The following is a 9496-nucleotide window of genomic DNA, read 5'->3' as shown; positions in this document are numbered from 1 at the left end:
TGACTGAACAGGCAAAGGAGGCAAACCGAGCTGGGGATGAGCAACGTGACCGAGTTTGGGGCCAGTCTCCAGTGAAACGCTACCGTTTATGGTTCCTCTGTTTGGTTCATCTTCACCGATCTCCCTGTGCATTTGAAAGCATCAGCCCATCTGTAGAGCTGTCCTTCTGAACCGACCTGCCCCGGGGAAGGCGCAGGTGGCCACGCGTGGCCAGAGCTGGCTGTCCTGGGCAGGCTCCTCCACTGCGGGACGTGGGGCTGTGACCTTCTCCACCATCAGTGTGAGTGGCACTTGGCAGGGCGAGCGCCCCGCTATCCGCGGGTGCGAATGTCACTGAAACATAAGGCTGTTGTTGTCGGCACCAGCTGTTCATCCCCTCGTTTTGATGAAAAAAGCCAGTGAGGCATGGAAACTGCTGGCTGCTGTCCTGCAAAGAAAGAAAATATACTGCTGTATCTGCATTGCAACGGGGGCTGAAATGTGAGCAGTTCCCATCCCGGGTGTTACTTTGTCTGGTTGTGTTTCTGCATAAACCAAGACTTAGCATGAGCATTTATTTTTTTTCCTTCAGTGATAGATTCAACACATTTTGCGAGCTGTCTGCAGGAGCATTTTCTCTTTCCCAGAGGAAGTAAGATGCAGCGCAGAGTCCTCCCTGCGCTCCTGCAGCAAGGTAGGCACAGGGCAAGGAGCACAGAGCCCCTGGCTGTCTGTGCTGCGAGGTTTGCTCCTCCTCTGGAGAGGCTCCCCCCTCTCCAAAGGTGCAGGGTTCTCCCTAAAGGTACCAAGTTCCCAGAGCAGCCAGAGTTTCTGGTTTTCAGGTGATACTCATAGAAAGTAAAGCTGTTTTCCACTGACTCCCTCTGTGCCCTGTGATGCAGCGTAACTTGTCATGTTTGCACCCTCGGTGACTGCACGCTGGGTCTGTTGGGTTACCAGAGCAGCTGCGGCAGGTGAAGCACTTCCCCTGTACGCCCCGATTCAGCGCTTTGCCGTGCCGATTCCGCCGCGGCAGCACTTCAGCAGGTGAGCTGCGTGCTTCGGCGGGTTCCTTTTCTAGAAACTTTTCGGCTCCGTGATCCCCGTTCAGTGCTTGTGAAGCGACCAGCGAAGCCCTTCAGCCCGCGCTGGCGTTTGCTCCCGAGAGCTCCTTGCGCGGGTCTCAGCCGAGCCAGGGCCCAGAGCCGTGCGCGGAGCGAGGGGAGGACGCTGCCTGCCGCTCCGGCCGAGCCTCCTCTTGGGATTCGGAAACTCAGCAGCCCAGGCCCCAGGTCCAAACCTCCCTTGCTGTGAATGTTGCTCCTCTACAGCGAGGTCCAAAGAAGAATAGAGCTGCGCTCCGACGGGGGCTGACGCTCCCCGCGAGGGGCTGGCAGTGCCCTCCACGTAGCGGGTACCCGCCGGCTGAGGTTCTGAGTTAATTACTTCCTTGTGAATGTTTGTGTGCTTGTTTCAGTGCTGTTGGGTGTACTGTGCTGTAGTACAATTAATCAAGTGTCAGGACGCTCACAGCCCTTGTACAGGCATCTTTTATTAACTGCTCTGTAAACTGAGATCCCTTTGCTCAGCACAATGGGTCTGACCAAGCCTCCCCACCCCAAACGTCGGAGCGGTGCAGTGAGGCTGGGAGAGCTACCCCTGCGTGGGGACATTGCCGAGGGAGGGTTTTTCCTCCTATTTTAAATGCAGGAAGAGACGCTCCAAGGCTTCAGACAGTGATGTAAAATAACAAATGGGTTTCCATGAGGGAGACATAAACCAAAACCAACGGGCTTGCAGGCGCAGCGCGGCTCAGCCGGCCCCGGCTGCTCCAGAGGCGGCAGCGGTGCAGCTCCCCCCCGCCCGGGGCTGGTGCTCCTCGGCGGGGGCAAAGGTGGGGTGCAAGGCCGTGCCGCTGGGCAAGCGGGCTGCCTGATGGCCAGTGAGCACAGCCCAAACCAAGAGAATTTCCAGATGTACCCCAGACAAAAATCTAGGCTGGGTCCTTACCCCAGGGAGCATCCGTCTGCAGAGGATGAATGGGGCAAAGCCCTGAAAGGTTACCTTGGCTGTTAATTGCTGAAAAACACCTTTGGATAGAATGTTTATGAGGAAAAATGTTAACGAGTGCTCATCCCAGCTAGATGGTGCCCCAGTGCAGCGCTGCACTGGTCTCGGGGGTGTTGCAGGGCTCTTGTGTAAAGGCCAGGGGCCCCCAGCACACACTGAGGTTATTTTCTCATCATAAGCCTCTTGATTAAAGAGGAGGAGAAATCACTGTGATTGCTCTGTCCAGTTGTCACATATGGTCAGCCTGGACATCAGTCCAATAAAAATGGAAAGCAGGGTGCTGGGGCAGGGAGGCTGGCGGAGGCAGGAAAAGGTTTTGCTTGGAGACTTTAATTAAAAAGCCGTAAGAGGTTTTCAGGACACAGCAGCTCTTCCTACCTTGGTGAAGAGATAAAAGCATCTCAGTAAATGCTGACACACTCTGGAAATATTTTACTGTTCCCAGGACGGTTGGGAGATGCTGTTTGCAGAATCCTCCTCGGGGGTGCAGGGGCCCTGGGGCTGGTTGCCCTCGTGTCCAGTGTTCTCGTAGGGGGCGAAGCGGCAGCATCCCTGGGACGGAGCTGCGGCAGTCGCAGGACGCGGAGCCTGGCAGGCTGGGGGCGGCTCGGAACTGGAAAAATAGGGGAAAAAAGAAAGACCCCCCGGCAAGGTCTCCAGACCTGTCTCTCGTGTTACAGTGCGCCAGAGCCCGGTTTGGCTTGCCATGTGCTTCGGCGGGCAGAGCCTCGCCAGCCGGCAAAACCACCGCGACAGCTGAGGCCGGTCCTCAGCAGCCAGCCCGGGCGTGCCCTGGAAACAGCAGCGGGTGAACAGCAGAAACCTGGATGTGACTGAGGCTGTTGACTCATTAAGCTCAGCTCTGTTCCTCCCTGAGATCACACAGTCTGAGAGCTCTGGTGCTTCACTGGAGAAGCTGTTGATGTAGCAAAGTACCTTTAGAAACGCCGCTGGAAAATACAAACATGTTTTCTTGGCAGTCCTTGAGCAAATGTACTCGTGCACACTCAAGCCGTCACTATCCAGCTACCAGAACTGCAAAAATTATGTTCAATAGTTCCAAAACCTCCTCCATATAAAGCAGGTTCACAGTGGCTTAAAAGTTATAATAAATAGTTTGGTTTTTTTTAAATATGCCTGGGGTGTTTCATCCCTGGCGCACTGTGAAGGCAGGTAGTTGGGAAACAGGAGGAATACAGCCTGGGAGCAATGGCAAGAATAGGGGCCATGCAGAAATACATCACCCAAAAACTGACTAGGTTTAAATATTCAAACTTAAAATGACCTGAAAAAGAGAACAGACCGTGTTCACTATCTGAAGTAACTAATATCAATATTCCAGGACCCCGGTCAGCAAGGCAACACTTTACAAAACAGAGAGACACACATTTTTTTTCCCGAAACTTACTCAGTAAAGTAACAAAATACAGATTTGAATAACCTGTAAATACTGAATCTGACCTGCAGGTACCTACTTAACCATAAAATCCTCTGTTCTGGGTAACAAGGTGGCAATCGCTGTGTGAAAGCAAACAGAACTTGCTCTGGTTTGTATCCTTCAGAAAGAAATGACAAATCAGGAGATGATAAACACACACACAAACTGCCACACTTCAAACTGCGCATCTTAAGATGATGATTTTCATCTAGGTGTAGAAATTGCCTAATGAAGCACGCCTCATTTTGGAACAGATTATTTTTAGTGTCTCTCATGAATCAGGTTCGTCATCAATAGCGCAGGTACTCGGCAGGGCAGGGGCAGGAGGCTGCTGCCTTTTAGCTGGGCAGGGCTCTTCACTCTAAGTCCCTCCTGCTCTGTATTTGAGGCCCTGCCGGAAAAGTCCCCCCTGAGCAAATCCGGGCACCGCCTGATCTCAGCGCTAGGCAGGGCGTCTGCCTGGGCTCAGGTACGCTCCTCGAGCCAGCTCTGCTGCTCCCCAAGCAAGCGGTGGCAGGAGAACGCCCACGTCTGGTTGGAAAAACCTGTGTTCTGCCCCATACAAGGAAGTTTCTTCGTGACACAACGCCCTCCCAACGCACGAAGGACACGAGCTCTGCGACCACCACGGAGTTGCCATTAACTCGCCTAAATGTGCAGATGCGCTGCCTCACTCTGGGAAAAGCCCAGCTCCAAACGGAAAATGCTCAGCTACTTCCCTCCCTGGGAAAGTCCCAGCACGGACTTTATCCATGCCCATATCCACATCCAATCTTGTGTTGGTTTGGCCTGAAAACAGGATGCAGAACCCCTCTGCAAATGCTTTACCGTTAGCAATTGCCTTGTGCACCTGACTGTTCCCTGGATCAGCTGAGAGGGCTGCATGTAAGCTGAAGGGCTGGCATCTCGTATACTGTACGTGATATCAGTCACGCCTTCTCAAAGAAAAGCTCTGGGATGAATTAGAAAAGAGGCAGAGAAGGGCAAAAATAGAGATAAGATTTATGGCAAGACTTCTGTATGAAGAAGTCCTAACTAGATGATGACCATTCAGCTTGTGAAGGAGATGCTGGACAAGGCAGATACAATAGAAATGGGCAAGAAGCTTCAATATTCACAAATTCAGGTTCAGAAAACCTCTCCAGAAAATCACAGTATGGCACGGTCACCCCTAACCCTAGCTGATTCAAATGCAAAGTATTTTAGTTACAATAAGAACTTCGGACTGGCCGAGGAGCTGATGCTCGTAAGCTTGTTTTGCCTTTTGGAATAGTTTGATTTAACAAATGTCTTTCACATCAACTGAAAGTAAACTGGAGGTCCACTGAAGAATTATCTCTTCCCAGCTCTGTCACTGGGCAGAACTGCTGGATTCCTTTCTTAGGACAACCTGCTTCTGGACTGTGGCTCTGCCAAGCTTCTGTGTAGGTTTACTGTCACTGCTGGCTAACAAGCCTGTTCTGGATATAAGGTGAAGGTTTTTTTCCTCTGTGGTCCCTTGGCAAAGTGACCCATCCTAATCCTGGGATTTCCGTAAGAGCCAGCCCTGACAGATGAGCTCCAAGGCCGCATTCCCCCAGCAGATGCCGGCCATCGCACGGGGGGGCTGGGAGGACCCAGAACTGCTGCGAGCTTTGAAAGCGAGGGCTAATCTGCACCGCTGCTGCCCGTGAAGCTCCATGAGCACCACACAGTTCCTGGGCTTCCCTCTCCTTTCCACTTAGCAGGATGATTAGGGAACATTAGCCAGCCAGCCCGCTGCTTGGCCAGTTCAGAGAGAATTTGTCCTTCCCGTTTCTTGCCCAGCTCTTCACACCTCTCTCCCCTCGGCTCTGCTCTCCCAGCTGCAGAGGCGCAGAAATCAATCAGGTCCCAGGGCTTTGGGAAGCAATTGTCCGTCAGAGAAAGCAATTTCCCAGCACACGGAGTGTACAGTAATTCAAGGGAAGTGAGACCATGGGCTGTGGTGTTAGGTGAGGGTCATTTCCAAGTCTATTTCTGTTTTCCACTTCTTTTATGCCCCAGTCTGGTCAGAACAGTATTATGTGCTTTGCAGAAAGAGCCCAGCGTGGTAAATGAGGCGGCAAACAAACTCCTGCTTCTTATCAAAGCTTTCAATCACTGTCAGGAAAGTCATCCACTAAACCTGCAAACCCTGGAGTGCTTTCTCCTGGTAAACAGCTGAAGAGGTCGAGGAGAACAAAGGGACATTCCTTTTTGCTGCCTGTAATCAATATTTTAGGTGCAGCAAGAAGCTCCCTGCCTGGGCCGGTCTGGCTGTCCTCGTCCAGCAAGGCGGGAGAGCCGGCTGCAGGAGGGCATTGGTGCCACGTGCTCCGAAGCAAAGGCTGTGGGACGGACGGACGGACAGGCCCATGGGCGCTGCGCTGCCCCCGCTGCCCCTCCAGCCTGGCCCCTGCGCCCAGCCAAGCGGCGTTAGGGCTGCGCGAAAGGCCGGTGGGTGAATAAATGCTCATGGAGAGGAAGAGGAACTCTCTGAAGAGACTACAGAGAGCCTGGGGTGGTGCTGGGCTGGGTCTGTGACAGGGCTGGGTGAGGGCTTCCCTGTCAGCTTCCCGTGAGACAGCGTGTGCAGAGCAAAGCTGGGGGCGAACAAATCGTTACTGGAGACGTAACGACCAGTTTGTTCAGCCGCGGAATCACATGAGTGCAGGCAGTGTCCTGAGGGGTCTTTGTATTTACGTATGTGTGTATGATATGTACAGACAAAGAAGCAAATTTTATTTCCTTTCAGCAGCGCTTCCATTTATCAGAAACACCAACAAAATTTCTCTTTTTTTTTTCATAGAAAAAAAATCAGTTATTAGATCAAAGTTGCGTGAAGGATGCACCGAAGCAGTCATTGGGTAACAACAAAGAATCAGCTTCCCAAATGAGAAATCTCCCTCTTGTGTCGTAGAAAAGATATTTCTGTATTACCTTTGGAGAAGTGATGGCTGTTAAACCTTACATCGTGTAACATAAGCCTTTCTGAAGTGCTGAGAAAGCCCATTCAGACGGAGCTGGAGTGCCAAGGCACGAAAGGGGAACACTTGGCAATTGAAATTGCAAATTGCCTGATTGGAAAAGGGCTTTTCCAAACATCCTTTGAGCTGGAGCTGCTGCTTGGCTGCTCTAAGACGCTCGCTCCGGCACGCCGCGCCCTTCGTGGGAAGGCAGAGCACTCCGAGGCATGAGCGGGGCCAGCCCGGCCTCGCCGGCAGGGCAGCCTTGGCCGAGAGGCACCTTCCCACGGAGCCGAGCGGCTTTTCTCGCGTGGCCGTGACAGGGGCTGGGAGCAGCCCCGGGATCTCCCCCATGGGTTTTCCAGTGACATTTGCACCGAGGACATGGCCTGCAGGTGCAGCCACGGCGTGTGCTCCCCGTGCCCTGCAGCCCCGGCGCTGGGGCTGTGCTACGGGGGGGCCAGGGCAGCATTTGGGCTGAGGCTCCTCCGTGAGGAGCTGCTGACACCACCAGGGCCCAGGGGCTGGGGCCAGGGCTCCCGTGGCCCATCGCTCACCCCAAGCGGGCCGATGCTGGTCAAAGGGCTTTCTGGTGCTGAGGAAGGGCTCGTGCTGGTGACTGGGGTACCCCAGCGGTCCCAGGAGAGGGCATTTACTTAAGAGATAACTCGGAAAGGATTTTCCCGGTTTTGCATGCTGACTTTGGAAGACTGAGGCTTTGCTTATATATCATGTTTCAGTCCTGATTCCCTTAGGTATAAATGGATTTTTCTCAATAAGCAACAAAATAAAATAAGGAGTTTACAGCATCTCTTCAGCACTCACTTGTTCAAAGCGAACAATATCCCAGTGCTTAAAATCAAGGGTGCATTTCTAAAAGCAAGGCAAGGCAGTAACTTCTACTTTAAGAAGCCCTACAAGGTTTATGAAGCTATTTCACACGACTCCACAGTTTCAGGAGAGAAGAAAAAATACTCAGTCAAAAACAGAATATATTTTTATAGCGGCAAAATTTCTAGAATGAGACTATAGATCTTCTGCTAATACGGGGAGCCTTCAGAAATACACACCCACGTGCCAGCACAAACAACACACAGCTATAGAGATGGATGTCATACAATATTTAAAAAGAAAAAATACATAACTGCCAGGGAGGCAGGGCTGGCTCTTTTCCCAGATGGATTCTTGTTCCGACAGCGTCACAAACATGACAGATGTGTGTGTTTCTAATCGTTTGTAGTTGTGGTTTCTCTCTCGTGCTTGTGACACTTTAGGAGAAATCTACTCTCTCCAACCGTTGTGTTCCCTCCTCTTTGGGGTTCGAAGCTTTTTTGGCTGCTGACGTTTCCCAGCGTGACACGAGCCTCACCCTGTGAGGGCGGCTGCACCCTGGCCCGTCTCCTCCGCTGGGCTCCCTGCAGAGCTGAGACCTCCCGCTTGTGCTCACCCCGACCCAGGGGCAGGAGCTGTGGGGAGCTGTCCCTGCCCTCACCTGGGCATCGCCCTGCCGTCTCCTTAACCAGAAATCCCCGCTGCACACACTCTTGGGCAGGTTCCCTATTTTTCTGCCCATCGCTGACACACCTGGCAACCAGCTGAGGGCTAAAAACAATAAACAGAAGGCAGGCGGCCAAACAGCCTGGAGGGAGGTGTCTTCCAGACCTGAACAGCCTCCTCCTGTGCAGCTGATTTTTCTCCCCCCAAACGCAGACCAGCGGGCAACTGAATATATCCTTTCTGCACGGGCATACGGGCTCTGCTAAGAAATGCTTTTTCTCTCCCCCGTGCTAATTCGCTGGGTTTCCAGGCCGCAGCGGTTCGGTTTGCCCTCCCCAGACCACCGAGGCCGCCCGGGACCCTCAGTCCCTGCAGCTGTTTGCTCCTCGGCCGCGCTGGGCTCATCGCCCGGCCCCAGCACAGAGCAGCTTTTGGTGCCAGATGGTCCCTGGTGGAACTCCGGCATCTGTGACCTCTGCACGCCCGATCCACCGCCCGTCCGCCACCGGCCCCACGCAAAGCTCCTCCCGCACAAAGGTCCCCTTTCTCCTGCGTTCCCCGGAGCGGGGCTGGGATGTTCCCAGCGGAGCGGTGCTGCCCGGCCGGCGGCCACCGGGCGGAGGGTCTGTGCCAGCCGCGAAGCGCAAACCCTTCCTCGCCGTTTGCAGACGCAAAACGTGGGTAACGTTTATTTTCAGAGGCCTGTTTCGGGGGATTTGGCAGCTCCCCGAACGCGCCACCCCTGCGCCCCGCCGTGCAGCGAGCGCTGCGGACGCGCGGGGGAGCTGCAGCCCCGCGGACGGGGAAGAGGCTCCCAAACCCACCCGCGGCCGGGGTGCGGGGTCCCCAGCCAGCCCCAGCCCTTGCAGGATGCGGCGAGTTCAGCCAGCTTTTGCTTTGCCCCACTGGGCGACCCTCCGCTCGCCCTCTTCCCCTTCTCTCCAGCCGCAGGTCCCCCTCTGCCAGCAGCCAGCTCCTCCCCAGGGGTTTCTCGAGGAATCCCCCTCCACTTACACCCTCTCCAGCCCACCCTTGCTCTTCCAAGGGCTGCACCCCGCACTGGCACCTCTCTAGTGGGGGTGGAAAACGGCGCGTAGGAAGAGAGGAAAAGCCCACGAGCAGGAACCTTGGTACGAGCTGCTGCCATTTTCCATGTACGTGATGAAAGGACCTGCCCTAAAACCATACCCCAAGGATGAAAGGAGGGACAACGGGTGAAAAGCAGAGCGCCAGGAGAAGCGCCGTGCAAGAGAAGGGAATCACAATTCGAGGTCTCAACGTACCGGCTGCTTGGCAGTGCCACAGGGGCACTTCCAGCTCAGCCCAGCTCGGGAGAGGTAACCCACAGGCTTTTTTTTTCCCCTGGGCTCTGAGATTGCTAGACCAGAGGCACTGCAAAAGGTCCAGTTATTTATGAAGGCTGGGAAATAGTGCTCAGACAACCCTGTCTAGGCAAAACCGTCTTCTGACCAGACCGGACAGGAAGCTGCAATGGTTGGAGGTGAGGTTTACTGCTGGCACTGTCACCATGTAAAGCCCTGTCACT

The sequence above is a fragment of the Leptosomus discolor genome, chromosome 21 (assembly GCF_034619465.1).
Source record: "Leptosomus discolor isolate bLepDis1 chromosome 21, bLepDis1.hap2, whole genome shotgun sequence".
NCBI classification, from domain to species: Eukaryota; Metazoa; Chordata; class Aves; order Leptosomiformes; family Leptosomidae; genus Leptosomus; species Leptosomus discolor.
This window is presented reverse-complemented; position numbering follows the sequence as displayed.